The sequence below is a fragment of the Diceros bicornis genome, chromosome 19 (genome assembly GCF_020826845.1).
Source record: "Diceros bicornis minor isolate mBicDic1 chromosome 19, mDicBic1.mat.cur, whole genome shotgun sequence".
In the NCBI taxonomy this organism is placed as follows: Eukaryota; Metazoa; Chordata; class Mammalia; order Perissodactyla; family Rhinocerotidae; genus Diceros; species Diceros bicornis.
In genome coordinates, this window is record NC_080758.1 from 14,031,979 (window position 1) to 14,049,302 (window position 17,324).

At 36.9% G+C, this 17,324-nt stretch overlaps 1 protein-coding gene across 12 annotated transcripts in view; it reads right to left on the reverse strand.

Annotated features, from left to right (window-relative positions):
* Positions 1-17,324, reverse strand: part of NCOA3 (nuclear receptor coactivator 3) — a 122,972-nt gene that overhangs the window by 34,920 nt on the left and 70,728 nt on the right. Inside the window, exon 3 of one of the 12 annotated variants that reach the window (XM_058562515.1) lies at positions 9,319-9,497. The exons of the other annotated variants lie outside the window; for them this stretch is intronic. The gene's annotated coding sequence lies outside the window, so the exon portion shown is untranslated. The remainder of the gene's footprint in view (positions 1-9,318; positions 9,498-17,324) is intronic. 12 annotated transcript variants of the gene reach the window in all.

Genomic DNA, 17,324 nt, shown 5'->3' on the forward strand with positions numbered 1-17,324 from the left:
CTGGCAATATCCTTTTGTTCTGTTGCTGATAACCTGTTATGTTTAGCAGGATAAAGTATAAACCACCTAATGCAATCCATTTTTCAATTTAATTCCTTTTTAGCTCAAACACTTGCATACGCAGAACCATGGTAGGTCCAGGAGATAGAGATGAATGACACCACACACTAATAGAACTCTCAGACTAGCAGAAGAGGAAAATATAAACAATTATAACAACATAATTTGCTAAGTGTTAAAATGAAGGCACTGTATAAAGTGGGAACACAGCTCACAGGAAAAACCTACCAGCCTACAGTTTTTCTAAAAAAGAGAAAAAGCACATAAGTAGTGTCTACAATAACTACCTTGGTCATTCTTTTCCTCTATCTTTAGTTTATAATGCCAGCAAACTTGGAAAGGGGGTAGCAGAAAGCAATAAAGTAAAATATCCTATTTTTAATATATAAGTTGAGCTGAAAAGCATCCAAATGTAAATTAACAGCTATTTTATCCACAAGGTTTCATTCTCTCTTCTCCCTTTGTATGTCTTGCCTTTTTCATTCTCAATCAACAGGCTGACCCCAAAGCCTCTTCACATTTATGCTCCGTTTTAAACCTGATGAAGTCAAATTCAAACACAAACTCCCCCGAGGCTCTAGTACCAGAACTGGGTATACCAATCAGCAGAGCAGGTGTTGGTTGCAACCGGAAGCTTGTTGCCAAGAGACTTCTCAACAGCTACATGAACAACCGAGCTGAAGAAGTTCACAGATATAGTCTATGCAGAGGGAGTTAAGCAAACCAATTCCATCTAAATGAAATTACCCTCTCCTAACAGCATGCTAAAAAGCCGGGTAATTCTTTAGTTGTTTTAAAGGTTACACTGACTCCTACAATTTAATGCAATGAATCTACTTCATACACAAGAACAGACCTAAACTTGAGCTTCATAAACCTGATTTCAGCTTCATTCTCAACAACACACTATCGGTCATACTTCTTTCCTCATCACATCATTCCACCACCCCCACCCCCACCCCCACCCCCACCACCACCACGATCAGTAGCCGCCCAAACGACCTACGCTAACAGAGCTTTTGACAAAGGATGATCATTGAAATATTGACAATTTTGTTTTTAACCTTAAGTCATTAATTTCTTTTTAAATTTCCCCTTCATCTATCTTCTACCTAGAATACTCCTACTCATCCTTCAAGATCAAGCTCAACTGTCACCTCTGGAGAAACCATTCCCAACTCCCCCAACTAGAAGAAGGTCTCCCTTGTTTATCCTAACGCACCTGTCATACTTTCATTACAACATTACACACTACACTCTACTCTTGTGCACTTGTCTGTCTCCACTTTCTACACTGCAACATTCAAATCACTATAAAAACTTGTATGAGACTATTTTATTGCCAACTCCTTCCTCTTTCTCCTTTACTATCACCACTACCATTCCCTTTTCCCAACTGCAGTTCTCCTTTTCCTCCTCATTCTATTAGCTGTACTGACGGCCAATTCTACAATCTTCCTAAACTACAGAGAAGATTCTTGGGGTGGGGGGAGCGCAGCGGTGTAAATACATTGTAGAACATTCTTGCTTCTTTCTGGCATGTCTTGTTTCATTTGAATATTCCCACTCCAAAAATACAGTGGCTTCAAGCTGCCTATCAAAACAAAACCTCAAGGGTTTAAATCCTTCAGCTGATTCACTATGATACAATAAAAGACAATGGGACTTTGCAGGAATCAAACTTGACAGTAGAATCTCAATTTCACTAAAGGGTAAACTTTTGTCACCCGTAAAAAGCTTATCATCTGTAAAAACTGGGGACAATCACATCTCACGTAGTCATATGTTTCCTGTGAGGATGAAAAGCAATACAAAGCAAGCAACTCACGTGGGGAATAATGGTGATCCTTCCAAGGTACACAATATCAGGAATAAAGATGCATGTTCAACTACACTAATTTCACTCTAATTGTATTTGGAAAAAAAAATGGCTACAAATATCCCACACGGCAACAAATTAAAAAGATTCAGACAAATAACAAATGAGCCAGAGCTATTCAGGCTATTCTCAACTCATAGATAACTGACTGGAATTCAAAATACTACCCCGTGGCATAGTGGTTAAGTACGTGCGCTCCGCTGTGGCGGTCCCGGGTTCAGATCCCGGGCGCGCACCGACGCATCGTTTGTCAAGCCATGCTGTGGCAGCGTCCCATATAAAGTGGAGGAAGATGGACATGGATGTTAGCCCAGGGCCAGTCTTTCTCAGCAGAAAAGAGGAGGACTGGCATAGGTGTTAGCTCAGGGCTGATCTTCCTCACAAAAAAAAACACTTTTCCACTGAAATAGTGTGGTGAGTTGTAGCTAGTAGCTAACATACACCTATAAAAATAGAGTAAAACTATTGGCATAAATATATGTACTCTTAAGATAAGCCAGTAGAATTAAAGAATAAGTAGGCACATTTTAGAAGATTCTGAAGAGGAGATCCAAGTACCTTCAAAGGTACTAGGTAAGGCACACAGTGCTGGTTCTTTTTTACATTTTCTTTTTACTTCTGGATTTGTGGTTTAATTTTTCTTTGAAAGATGTAAATATCTCTACATCAAAAGTGTTATTTACACCTAAGGTTGTCCCTTGCCACATAATGAAAATATAAGCAGCAGAGAAAGAAAGGGAAGAAGAGAGAAACCAAGTTTTTAGCCCCCTTGAGGGGCTAAAAGTGGTAAAGTGCTGGATAAAGATAAACAGTGGGGAGTTACAGGGGTGTTAGAGGGTTATTTCTGTACAGAGCAGAAGTAAAATCTGATATGAATTTAATTAATAAGCAATAAAGATGTAAAGGAGAGATGATCACAGCATGCGCCCCATTCTCGCCTAATCCATTCTTTCTATCTGCCTCAGAGAAGAAAGAGAAGAAAGAAAGATATTAGAAGAAATGTTAAAACTTAAGAGCTGATGACATTAGCCACCTGGTAACCAATGGCTGAGAGCAGCAAAACTGCTACAGAAACTGGCACCCAGCAAGCAATGAATGATACAGGGAATGGTAGCCTGGGTCAACTGCAAGACAGATTCTCCTAAACCAGAGTGCCTGCAGAGTAAACAATTTAAAGTGACAGACATTTCCCCCACAACACTTAAAATTAGCCCTGTCCACCATTACCAAAAACATAAAGAAGCTACAATGGGTTTATCTGTGACACTAACATTACAAAAATTAACAATGTGGAAATGTGAAACTTGATAAAGCACTCAATTAATTTTTCAAAGAAAAGGTACTGAAGGTGGGGGGGGGAGAGAGAGAGAGTTAAGATCGATCAAGGGAAAAACACATCTTCGCTAGATTTCCTTCTCTAAAAGCAAAGAGGTTGGAGCAGATGGTCTCTAACTTGAGCAACACGACATGGCAAGTCTGACTCATAAGACTTCCTGAATGGGTCATCATCTTTACTGCAGGTTAGTCTGTGGCTCAGTCCTTGCTATTTCCATTCTTTTTTTTCTTTTCTTACCTCACAGCTTGTTACTCTTCAGTGATTATAATTCCACTCCCAGCCTAAACTTAAATTCAAAAGAATTCTTTCTTTAAAAATATTTCCATTTAGCCCTAGAAATTACATGTCTAACAGCAGAATTTATCTCTTCAAATAATCTCCAAAAGTCATTATTGATTTCAGGATGTCAATAATACAAATAATGAATGACAGCATATATATCAAAGTCCAAAAAGAAAACAAGAAAGCACTCTTAACATCATTTACCTGTTGGAGGGTGGACCAGCACTCGTAGAAATGTTTAAAAGCATCAAAATTGAACAAATTGAACAAAACCTAAATTGAACAAAAACCTCAACTCCTCCCTCCACCCCTCCAAAATACAGCTACTGTACTATGTGGCGCTAAAAAGTTGTGCCTCTATGTCATGATTGTCCCAGGGAAGTAATCTGCAGCAAGGAAAAATATAAATTACTGAGGAATAGGATAAAAAGAGCATCACTCAAATAATTTAAAATAAAACAGTTTGGTTTTTTTGTTGCTGTTCAAATGTCAGTTTCATGATTCATGACTTTAAAGACCTTCTTTCTGTATTTCACAAAACTTGCTGATACATGTTTAGTAAATGAAGCTGGGGGCAACTTATTGTTAGAGACCCTTTGAGGCAAAATTTACTTACGAATTCTTGTAAAACTACTCATTCGACAAACTGGTTAAAACCAAAACCCACTTCAGCAAGTGTCTTAAAGTGGTCACTCTTCAACATACTGGGTGGGTTGTCTACAAAGACAAAGGAGATAGCATTCCCTACACTATGTGCTTGGGATGAACTGTGGATCAAAACAGACAATGTTTTTGCCTTCAACAAGCTGATGACAAACTAGTAAGTACGGAATCACAAAATGTATTTTGTGCTATAAAAGGTCTCCACTGAAAATTAATGACTGATCTGTGATTCAAAAGCAGAACTGAGTAGAGACAGAGCACATAATGTTATACAGCTGTTCACAGTCCTAAACGTCTGCAGTCAATCTGGTTCTTACTACTAAAAGAGAGAGATTCAGGTTAACAACAACTACGTGTCCTTGAAACTGGCCAGACTTGACTGGTCAGCTCAGGCCCATTTCATGTTTAAGCAGGACAAAACAGACATAGGAATTGGATGTGCTACAAGACAACAAATATATACAAGCAAGGTGAAAGTTTAAAGGCAAACGCTTCTGGAGTTCCAACCAATTTCACTAGATCAGTGGTTCTCAATCTTTTTGATATCAGGATTCCTTTACCCCTTAACAATTGGGAACCCCAAAAACTTTTCGTTACGTGAGTTGTATCCATCAATATTTACCATATTAGAAATTAAAATTTAGGGGCCAGCCCCGTGGCTTAGCGGTTAAGTGCACGCGCTCCGCTACTGGCAGCCCGGGTTCAGATCCTGGGCACACACCAATGCACCGCTTGTCTGGCCATGCTGAGGCCGCGTCCCACATATAGCAACTAGAAGGATGTGCAACTATGACATACAACAATCTGCTGGGGCTTTGGGGGGAAAAAGGAAGAGGATTGGCAGTAGATGTTAGCTCAGAGCCAGTCTTCCTCAGCAAAAAGAGGAGGACTGGCATGGACGTTAGCTCAGGGCTGATCTTCCTCGGGGGAAAAAAAAAACAAATTAAAACTTAGAAATATTTGAAATATTAATTCCTTTTAAAGTAAGCACATTATGTTAACATAAACAATTTTAAGAAAAATAACTTTCCTGAAACAAAACAATTCAGTGAGAGAGGTGACACTGTTTTACATTTTTACGAATCTTATGTCTGACTTAACAGAACACAGCTGGATTCTCCTGTCTACTTCTCCATTCAATCTGTTGCAATACGTTATTTTGATTAAACATATGAAGAAAATCCAGCCTCAAAGAGACATGTACTTGTAAAAGGAAGGATTATTTCAACAGCCTTTTACAAATAACTGTAAATATTTTTCCTTGATATTATGCTAAAACTCAACAAGTGGTAGTTTAAATGTTAGTTGTAAAGTGAAATCTGAAACCATATCAATGAACTTTCATGCTGTTACATTAAAATACACTGACCTAGGGCTGGCCCCGTGGCTTAGTGGTTCTCCGGCCATGCTGAGGCCGCATCCCATGTACAGCAACTAGAAGGATGTGCAACTATGACATACAACTATCTCCTGGGGCTTTGAGGGAAAAAAAAACGAGGAGGATTGGCAATAGATGTTAGCTCAGAACCCGTCTTCCTCAGCAAAAAGAGGAGGATTAGCACAGATGTTAGCTCAGGGCTGATCTTCCTCACAAAAAAAAAAAAAAAATACACTGACCTAACACGCACCCTGAACAAATCTTTTACCCACGCATGATTTTGTAACACAGTCATTTAGATAATATTGGTTCACTGATTAAGCAGATTTTCAAATATTGATACAATATCAAAAACTCTACATTCATTAATATCACCACCCATCTCACCCAAAAAGTCTTCTGTCACATTCATGGTAGCAGATTCAAATTAAGGAACATTATAATTTTCACTTGAAAACTCAAATTTTATCACTGTCAACAAACACCATCAGATGTTTTCCTTGAAGTGATAGGTTCACCTTGTTCAATTTCAAGAACTGTCTGCCAAATACCCAAGTTTCAACAACTATAGGTTGTCAGTCGTTCTTCAAGTAAAAATGGTATTCCATGAAAAAAGTGGCCAGTTTGGTGCAAAAGCCAATTAATTGCACAAGCACTTTTCCCCAAGACAACCGTCATAATTTGATAGGCAGAAGTGGTTTCTGCATATTTTCCATTCTCACTACACAGAATATTAAAAATACAGTACTCAAGAGTCAAAATTTAATGAAATGAGCAAATTTTGCTGCTTTATCAATGACAATCCTAAGTGGGAAACAAGTGGTGTTTTTGTTTTGTTTTGAACTATGAGTACATGGCAGTGAAAAATGTGATGACTACTCCTCGATTCAGGCTAAGACGCCAGCAGCTGTATGCACCACTGCTTCTGCACCGCCAGGGCAAACATCAACAGGAAGAAAACAGCAAATAACATATTAGTATTATTATGAAAATAATTTTAACTGTGTGGACCCTGTAAAAGGTTCTTAGGGACTCCCAAGGGTCCAAGAACCACACTTGGAGAACCACTGTACTAGACGAGGGTTGGGATTAAGGGTTTGAAACTGGTATGGCTTCTCCATGATCTTCCACACATTCATTTAATAAATATTCCAGGGGCTGGTCCGGTGGCGCAAGCAGTTAAGCGCGTACACTCCACTTCGGTGGCCCGGGGTTCGCAGGTTCGGATCCCGGGCGAGCACCAAGGCACCTCTTGTCAAAGCCATGCTGTGGCAACGTCCCACATAAAGTAGAGGAAGATGGGCACGGATGTTAGCTCAGGGCCAATCTTCTTCGGCAAAAAAAAAAAAACAGGAGGATTGGCATCAGATTTTATTAGCTCAGGGCTGATATTCCTCACAAAAAAAAAAAGGTTCAAAAAACTAAATAAATAAATATTTCAGTCTCGATCAGCAGACCTATATAAATAAGCCATGTTGTGAGATCAAAAGAACACAGGACTTCCTGATAAGATGACATAGTGGATTACTGCTTTCAACTGACCACACTCTTCCCCCCTTTGCTCCAAATACAATAATGACAAATAAAATATATTTTTTTATTAATTTTGAAAGAAACAGCCATGCTCAAACATAACAAATACATCTGTAGACCAAGACACAGAGCAAACATATGGAAATGAACTGATGACTCCATGAACCCACTGAGCTCCAGGACCAGAAACTAGCAAAGGTAGTCAGGAAATCAAATCATACATAAGACAATAGGACCAAAAGCAAGGCTCATAGGTTTCAGAAACCAAACAAAATATTCCTGAAAGGAAGGTGAAAAAAACTATTATCAATAACTAGTTACTGATTACATCCAACTGTCACCTGCAGTTGTAGAAGCAAGAAAGGGTAATATACACCAAGCGTGGGTCATGCATACCTCTCACACTGCAATAATACCTCGGGACAGAACCCTGGACACAGACTGAAGGTATGGTAGAAATGGGTGAAGGCAACAAAAATAGAGCCAGGGGCAGGGAGAGGGGGACACATGGATGGCACCAAAAGAAAGAAACGAAAAATAAATTTCTGGGGCCGGCCTGGTGGCACAAGTGGTTAAGTGCGTGCGCTCCGCTTCGGCGGCCCAGGGTTCGCAGGTTCGGATCCCAGGCGCGCACCCACGCACCGCCTGTTAAGCCATGGTGTGGAGGTATCCCATATAAAGTAGAGGAAGATGGCCATGGATGTTAGCTCAGGGCCAATCTTCCTCAAGAAAAAAGGGGAGGATTGGCATCAGATGTTAGCTCAGGGCTAGTCCTCCTCACAAAAAAAAAAAAAGAAAGAAAAAGAAATTTCCCACTCAAGACGCAAATCATAAACTAAAATTCCCAAGTGTACTTGAAAACTGAACTAAGAAAGATGACTAAGAAACTCATCAATATCAGAAGATGAACTCATCACCCAATAAAATGAAATGTTGAAATAAGTTTAAAATAAATGTTTATGATCCTTAATGAGATAAAGAATCGATGGCCATGAAAAAATATATGAAAGGAAACAGTTAAAATGGTTATAAAAAGAATGAATTGTAAACTTTCATAAATTATGAAGAATGAAAAAAGACAGTGGTATCACCCATTATCTGAGCACCAAATATCCAAACTCTGGATAGATTTGGTTATTAGCATGGGATACTTAAACCCATATCTGAAAGCAAAACTCAACAGATAGGATTAATTCCTAAACTGGACACAATAAATACACACACACAGTGAACTGGACAAGAAAACTGATGAATCCAACCAGAATGCAGCACAGTGAAGTAACAAAAGGGAAAGAACACAGACTTCAGAGTTGATCTAAGCCTTAGCACGCTACTACCAAATTTAAGTCTGTGAACCTCAATTTTCTATTCTCTGAATGGACATACCATCACCTTTACAGGGTTGCTGAAAGAAAAAAACATACGCAAATAAGAAGCTCAGTGTCTCAGCAAACGGCAGGCTTGAAAAATGACTCCCTCAAGAATCTTACGATTTACAGACAGAATCAAGGCTATTAAAAAAAAACAAAAACAGAATTTTGCCCCTGTAATTATAAAGTAACTGTATCTACAACCCAGATAAATTCAGGAAACAATGTATTTGTGTGTTTTCTGACTTCTATGTTAGTTGAATAACTTAAGGAAATTGCCTAAACCTTGGTACCTAAGAGGGGATTAAAAGAGATGTCTTTTGGGAAGTAAACTCTCAAAGATGCTGAGATCTACAAATAAAGTTTTGGTAGTGGTTTTAAACTGTTCTTATGTAAACACTTCAAACGTTTTCTTTAAACCTCTCTGATACTGTACATTTCTCTGTCAAAAGAATTTGTAGAAACAGTACCTCTTATTAGAAGGGGCACTTCGGTCACAAGTGACTAAGGGCAATTTCTTCTTTGTTAATTGCTCTGCAATTTTTTTTAAATATAAAGACACTGGCAATTTAACCAGCCTAAATTTAAAATTCCTTTCACTACTCATCTTTCTTAATAAAATGGCTTCCTTTTCAACTGCCAAAAGGAAAATGGAAACAAACAGAACTCAGACCTCTTAATATTTCTAATGGAATTGGGAGAGAGTTATTTACCTAATGAAACATCCACAATTTACATGGTACCTTCACACCACAGAAAAGGCTTATCAAAAGCCAAAGTAAAACTCTCATACATAAAAAATTAAATTTCAACTTACTTCCCAGTGCCTAGGACTCAACAGTCTTATACTACTGAATCATGTCTGGAAGTGGAAAGAGAGTAGGATGACAGGACTGCACAGCCAGTTTATCTTCTGAAGTCAAAGCGTGTCTCCTGTTACCTTGCAGCAAGTCAGTGTGATCTGCATATCAATGCATGCCAGAAGGGCTGCAGTATCTGAAACCCATACCAACCATAAAAGGTGTTATTTTAATTAACAAGTTTGCCAACACATTATGAACTTTGCAGTTTTATTCTAGAATTCTTTTTAAATTTTTATCACAATCTAATTTTAAAGAAAATTTTAAAAGGCTAAGAACCAAGACTAAAAACTGTGCAATCCCAACTCTATTTATGTCACTCTCTAGTCAAATAACTAACTCTATAAAAGTCTTTTTGAACAGAAGAGCAATATACTAGTAGTCGATTTAGAAAAAAATAATTTCTATGAGTCAGTTTTCTACATTAGGGTCAAATTTTATAGTAGAGGGGTTAAAGAAATGCCAAATCACACAACATTACGTAACAAGAGTGCTACCTGAACTACGTTAGGTACACTTTTACTTGTAATAGTTTAAAAACTATGAAGACAAAATTCTATAGAAGTGAATTACATATCCTACACTGTTGATCTTTAGATGCTTATATACTCACACAGTATAAGTTTAATATATGAAGCTCAGTTTCTTGTGTTAACGACAGGCAATACATGGTGGAAAATGCATTTAAATCTTAGGAACATATGTTGAGCATGTGCACGCACGAAAAGCTTTCAAAGTTGCTTTAAAATGTGAAAATGAGTAAGGCTCCTGTTATCCTTGATAAATGTCAGCTGTCATGCACTCATGTCCAATACATACTATTTTTCACAAAGCAGAGACCCAGAAAAGGCAATTTTGAATCCACCAGCTGCATGCAATGGTTATACATAGCAAATTCTATTCAAGGTCAGAAGTTTAGAAGTTTTCAATATCAACTTTAAAATAATGCAAGCTTTACATATTAAATATTACACAGATTCAAAAACATTTTCTTATTAAAACAGTTTTTGGAAACAAAGAATCATAAGAAAGTAATTACTCTCAGAGTTTGGCACATGAGAGATAGAGCCATTTATAACGGTGATATAAACTGGCCTATTTGTACAGCAGCTCACTTTTTAGATCATTGGGCTGATAATTAAGAAATATAATTGACCTAAATAAGCTACAAAATTAAGTATTACAAGAGCTATATTACCAATGTGATTTTTTATGTCTGTATTTTCCAAGTACAATCGAACTGTCCTTTTTATGAACCCAATGAATGATTACTAAAACCTCAGCTCCATCCATTTTCACCAAGAGCAGAAAAATGGTGATTGGATTGATAGTTTGTTGTTCATGTCAAAGATCGATCTTACAAATTTAACAGTTTTCTCTCCATATTCTGAAAGCTTCATCATTAAAGTAAACCAGCTTAACCTTTGGTCTTTGACTTCAAACAATGAAACACATCAATAGGAATTTTCTTTTAAAAGCATCTCTATATTAAATTTAAAATATTTAAGCTTTTAAAATTATAAATGCATTAATATTTCCCTACATATCATCATAGAAACCATTTACCTCCACATTTTAAATATATCACTAGTCGTCAGTCTTCTTTCCATAGAAGGAGACTCTTAAAAGTTTAAAACCCAAAAAGAAAATAGAAAGGGGGTGAGGGACTGAGTGCGGTCAGATTGTCTCAATTAAAATAACTTTGGCTTTTCCACTTGTAACCACAGCACTTCATTAGCCCTAAACAGCAGGTCCACTGAAATTATGGCTTTCTTGGCAAGTTTTGTTTTAACTGCTATTTGCAAGCTTGAGAGCAAAAGCTGATTTCTGGGCATACTGCTGCAAGATACCCATAAGTATCTCACAAACCTTTAACGGACAAATAAAAGTGCAAATGGGTCTGGGTATGACTTTTTTTTTTTTTTTAAGAAAAAGTCTTGACACATGAAAAGGATACGGTGCTGGAATTAATATTAACCTTGTAATTACAGGTTGACTTCTATGACAAAGACTGAATAAGGTTTTAGAAACATTGAGATGAGTTCACTTAATATGTTATATTGAAATCCAGAAATGTTTGAGATAAATAGCAAACCTTTTGAGGTCAGTGCCATGACAAAAGTAAAAATATTTTCCATAAAATTCCTTTATGGCATCATAGAGCTCTTAATATTTTTCAATACACCACTATATTCTTTAGCAGCTTTTGAGATGTAATTCACATACCATATACTCAAAGTAAACAATTCAATGGCTTTTAGTATATTCAGAGTTGTATAACTGTCACCACAATCAATTTTAGAACATTTTCATTATCCCAAAAAGAAACCCCTTAGCTGTCACTCCCCTAATCCTCTAATCCCCCCTACCTCATCTCCCCCTACTCCACACATTCCAGGCAACGACTAATCTATTTTCTGTCTCTATGGATTTACCTATTCTGAGCAGTTCAAATAAATGGAATCACACAATATCCAGTCCTTTGTGACTGGCTTTATTCACCTAGCATAATACTTTCACATTTATCCATGTTGTAGCACATATCAGTACTTCATTTCTTTTTATTTCTGAGTAATACTTCATCGTATGGATATATCATATTTTATTTATGCATTCCTCAATTGACAGACATTTAAGTGGTTTCCACTTTTTGGCTATTATGAATAATGTTACTACAAACATTTATGCACAGGTTTTTGTGTGGTCACCTATATTCTTAAATGAGAAATCATGAGCACTAATAAATGAAAATTGATTTGGAGGCAAAGAAGCCTCCAAAGTTTGCTAGTAAACAGGAAAGAAGCCAGGTTTTTAAAAAAATATTTCTTTTAAAAAACTGGAAACTAGGGGCCAGGCCGGTGGTGTAGTGGCTAATTCACACACTCCACTCCAGTGGCCCAGGTCCCTGGGTTCGGTTCCCCGAGAGTGGACCTATGCACCACTCACCAAGCCATGCTGTGATGGCATCCCACATACAAAATAGAGGAAGATGGGCACAGATGTTACCTCAGGACTAATCTTCCTTGGCAAAAAGAGGAAGACTGGCAACGGATGTTAGTTCAGGGCTGATCTTCCTCACCAAAAAAAAACAAACCTGGAAAGTAATTGTACAATTTTAACTATGATTAATGTGCTAAAGGCTCTAATGGAAAAAGCTAACAACATGTAAGAACAGATGGGTAATGTAAGCAGATAAACTCCAAGAAAGAATCAAAAGGGACTATTAGAAATCAAAAATACTAACAGAAACGAAAAATGCCTTTGATAGGTTCAGTTGACTGGACACAGCTGAAGAAAAAGAAAATCAGTGAGCTTAAATGTTTATCAATACCAGCTTCCAAAACTGAAATACAAAGAAAAGAAGGAAAAGGACAGAATGTCCAAGAACAGTGAAACAATTACATACAGTATAAAGTACACATAGTGGGAATACCATGTCTATGAAATCCAAGAGAAGGCAGAACAGGAGAGACTGAAGCAGACCAGCGGCTGCCGGGGCGCAACGGCACAGGGACACGACGGAACTTCAGCGGGTGACGGACACGTTTCATGTCCTGACTGTGGTAACGGTTACATTTGTCAAACTCATCAAAGTGTGAATTTGAGGTTGGTGAATCTACTGTATGTAAATTACACTTAATAAAGTTGTCTCTTAAAATCAAGTACTTTAAGTTACGTAAGAAAAATGGCAGTGCATATCTAATCCTGTGATAAATATTAAATGACTGCTATGAGATAAAATCATTAGCTAACATAGGGCTATTTCAATATGAAAATTTACTTTTTCTCAATAAGTTCCAAATGAAAAGTAAATTTATTACATCAGCAACTTAAAATCAAGTTTACGTTTAAAAAACTTTAGGGCAATAACAATACTCTATGCAACAAGAGACATACACAAAAACGTTCACTGCAAGACCATTCAAACGTCAAAAACCAGACAAAACTCTGATGTTCATCAACCCCAAATTTAAAAAATGAATTCTAATAAAGTCATACAAAAGAATATAATACAGTAGTAGCAAAAATAAATTATACAAAACGTGGTTAAATCTTACAAGCAATCAAAGTAAAAAAGAGCAAGCACATCATATTCATTATATTTTTGTAAAGCTAGAAAAACTAAACTGTTCAGGAACACACACACATATGATTTTTAAAAAGTGATTAATTACCTCAGTTAAAGATAGCTGTTACTTCTGGGATAGAAGCAGGAGGATGAATTCATGGAGAAACACACATGGAGCAGGTACTTATAACAACCTTCTAGTACTTAAGTTCAAGTAGTGGGTCCACAGGTGTTTTCTGAAGTATACCTCCTAACTCACATATAATATATACTCTTGTTTATATAAAATATTGCATAATTCTAAGGTTAGGTAAAAAAAGTACTACGTGGACAAATACTTAATCCAACATTTGATTTAAATACTGTATTGAGTGCATTCCATTTATTACTCTCATTTAATCCCCATTACAGCCCTCTGATATACAGAATAGGGTAGCAGATGAAAGGGGAGTTCAACTTTATCCCTCTTTTACATGAGAAAACTGGGACACAGGGAGGTAAAACAACTCAAGGTCATATATCTAGTAGGTACTGGAGGCAGAAATTAAATCCAAGTCTTTCTGATGTCACAGCCCAAGCTATTAACTATTCCCACAAAAAAAAAAAAAACACAAACAATAAAGCTTAAGTCATAACATGAAATGTTTTACTCCTTTTTTTCCATGGCATCTCTAACTGTACTGTTTACAGCTGTTTTAACACTGCCTTCCAATAGAACTGGCCCAGCTGAAGTTCCCAATAAGAAGCTACTGTTTTCCAGGAACATTCACTAGAAATTCTTACCAGTCTTAAAGGAAAGAAAACAGTTAAGAATTATGGCCCTGGGGCGGGCCCAGTGGCACAGTGGTTAAGTGCGCGTGCTCTCATGCGGTGGCCCAGGGTTCGCAGGTTCGGATCCCAGGCACACACCAATGTACCACTTGTCAAGCCACGCTATGGCGGCGTCCCATATAAGTAGAGGAAGATGGGCGTGCATGTTAGCCCAGGGCGATCTTTCTAAACAGAAAAATGAGGAGGACTGGCACTGGATGTTAGCTCAGGCTATTCTTCCTCACAAAAACAAACAAACCAAAAAAAGAATTATGGCCCTTACAGTCATCACCAAGGACTGCAGGTTCTTGACCCATCCCTATACACATCTCCTTTTTTTTTTTTTTTTGCTAAGGAAGATTAGCCCTGAACTAACATCTGTTGCTAATCTTCCTCTTTTTTTGCTTGAGGAAGATTAGCCCTGAGCGAACATCTGTGCCAATCTTCCTCTACTTAAATGTGGGCTGCTGCCACAGCATGGCTGACAAGTGGCGTAGGTCCGCACCCAGGATCTGAACGCCTGAACCCGGGCCGCCAAAGCAGAGCACGACGAATTCAACCACTGGGCCACAGGGCCAGCCCCCACATCTCCTTTAAAAAATAATTTAAAATATCTTCATTTTACCAATACTCTCATCTCCTAATCTGACTAATCATCAAGCATTTACAGTGAGTGGGGGAGAAGCAGCTGGTAGGGGGACTAAAACGCTCTGTAATGAAGAAGCTAATCCATCAATCATAGAAACTTAAAGCTGGAAAGAACCTGAGATCTGTAAAACAAGCAGATTGATTGCTACGAGGAAACCGATGCCAAGCCGTGACTGTTACTACTCCCAGTTTCCACGCTAGAAAACTCTGACATCGGGTGTTTTCTAGCTTTAAATTTAACAGTTGTTATAGCTAGGCAGGTAATTGACAAAACTACCAAATGTCAATTTTCCTACATATTTAATGTGTAATTCACTTAAATTGTTTGATTTTTAAGTAATAGTTGCTTTAGAAGACTTCCATGAGTTTGATTCATATTTTAATTATAAGGCATAAAAGGAGAGTTTATAATTAAAAGTCATCTTTAAACTTTAGTAATTCAATTTCAAATTAAACTAAATAACAGAGATAAACACCGTCCTTAAAACTTAGAAGGCTATTCATATACTAGCAATACTTTTTTAATATCTAGAAACTAAAATGTGAGTAGAATATAACTTATGGCACTTACAGGCACTTGATAATTACCCTGGCCTTGGCAACACTTTCATTTCTTTATCCAACTACATAGTGCTCTTATTTTAATTAAGATGACACAAAAATTGGTTTAAGAAATTTTCATGAAGTAAATCCATCAACATGTAAGAGGCTACACTTCAAAGAGTTAATTTTCAAGACCACAAATGACATCACAGCCTAGGATTCCAAAAAGTCATGATTTTGAAACTTCTGTGGTTAGAGTTGAATTTTTCTGTCGAACAACCATAGACATATTTTTCACTGCTGGAAGAATGTCATTTAAAAGATTAGTCCTTAAGGTATTACAGACTTCAGTGATAAATTCGTCCACTGAAAACCATTTATTAAAGCAAAAATAAGAACTTCAATTTTCTGCAATTTTACAATGTTTAAGTTAATTAAATAGTATCCCCTACCACCACCCCCACTCCTACTCATAACAGCAAAAACATTTAAAAAGATAGCAACTTACCACAAGATAAATTTCACTGAATTATAGAAAGAAAATGGTCTGAAGTTTGCAAAGACTCATGATTTAGGTTCTAATTTCAATTATATCACAAACTAGCTATATAACTTTGATAAATCCATTAGTTTTTCTTAAGCCTCTTCCTACACAGGGTTGTAAGAACAAGATGAGACATAAAAACATTTTATTGTTGAATAGCACTCAGACTGGAGATGAGAGGAAAAAAGTAACTGAACATGAACAGATATCAAAATAATCACCCAATCTGAAGAATGGAAAGAGAAAAGAATGAAGAAAAATGAACAGAGCCTTCAGGACATGTGAGAAATATCAAATGGTCTAACAAACATGTAATTGGAGCCCCAGAAGTGAGAATGAAGCAGAAAAAAATACTTGAAGAAATAACGGCCAAAACTTCCCCAAACTTGATGAAAACACCAATTTACAGATTGAAGAAGCTCAGAGAATTCCAAGAGGATAAATACAAAGAAAACCAGACCTAAGTACATCACAAACTATTTAAAATCAAACATAAAAAGAAAATTTGAAAATAGCCGTAAGAAAAAAAAGACCATACATACAGAGGAACAAGGACAAAAATTACCTTTTCAGGAAAAAAACCCACAAGACACTAGAACAACATCTTTAAAGTGCTGTAATAAAAAAGTCGACCCAGAATTTTATATCCAGTGAACCAACCCTTCAAAAATGAATGTAAAATGAAGACATTTTCAGATAAATGAAAGTTGAGACAATTAGTCATAAACATTTCAGAAAATAAAAGGATATCTATCCTTCAGGCCAAGCAGAAAGACCATCAGATAAACACTATCTATAAGGATGAATGTAGAGCACCAGAAATGTCTTACTGCCAAATGGGTAGCTCTGCTTCCCTCTGATGTTTGCCTTGAAGTCTAAGATTCTCATGGAGAAGACTATACAAAGTACCTTTAAATCCTGATATTTTATGAAATAGACTCTGGGTGAGGGACTACAGAACTAAGGTAACTTATAAAATTTTACAACCGTACCAGAGGACTAAGTCAAAGTTTCTAGGTCTCGGTATATACCTAAAGCAGACGACTCCTTCAAAGCAGACTACAGAAAAAGATTAAGCAAAACAGAATTAATTACATAGGAGTGAATAAACTAGTGAAGAAATTTAACCGTAGTTATTTGTTTTAGAATATTATTGTTATTTAATGGTATGTTTTCTGACGGGCATATGAAGAAGCCCTTTTTCTTTCTTCATCTATTTCTAGTCCTCAATTTAATAAATTACGCTTATACAAACTGAACTCATTTTAAGTGGCATCTGATTCTATCTCCTCAAATTTCAGAAAAAAAATAAAAGTAAAAACTGAGTCTACTTTTCATGTCAATAATGT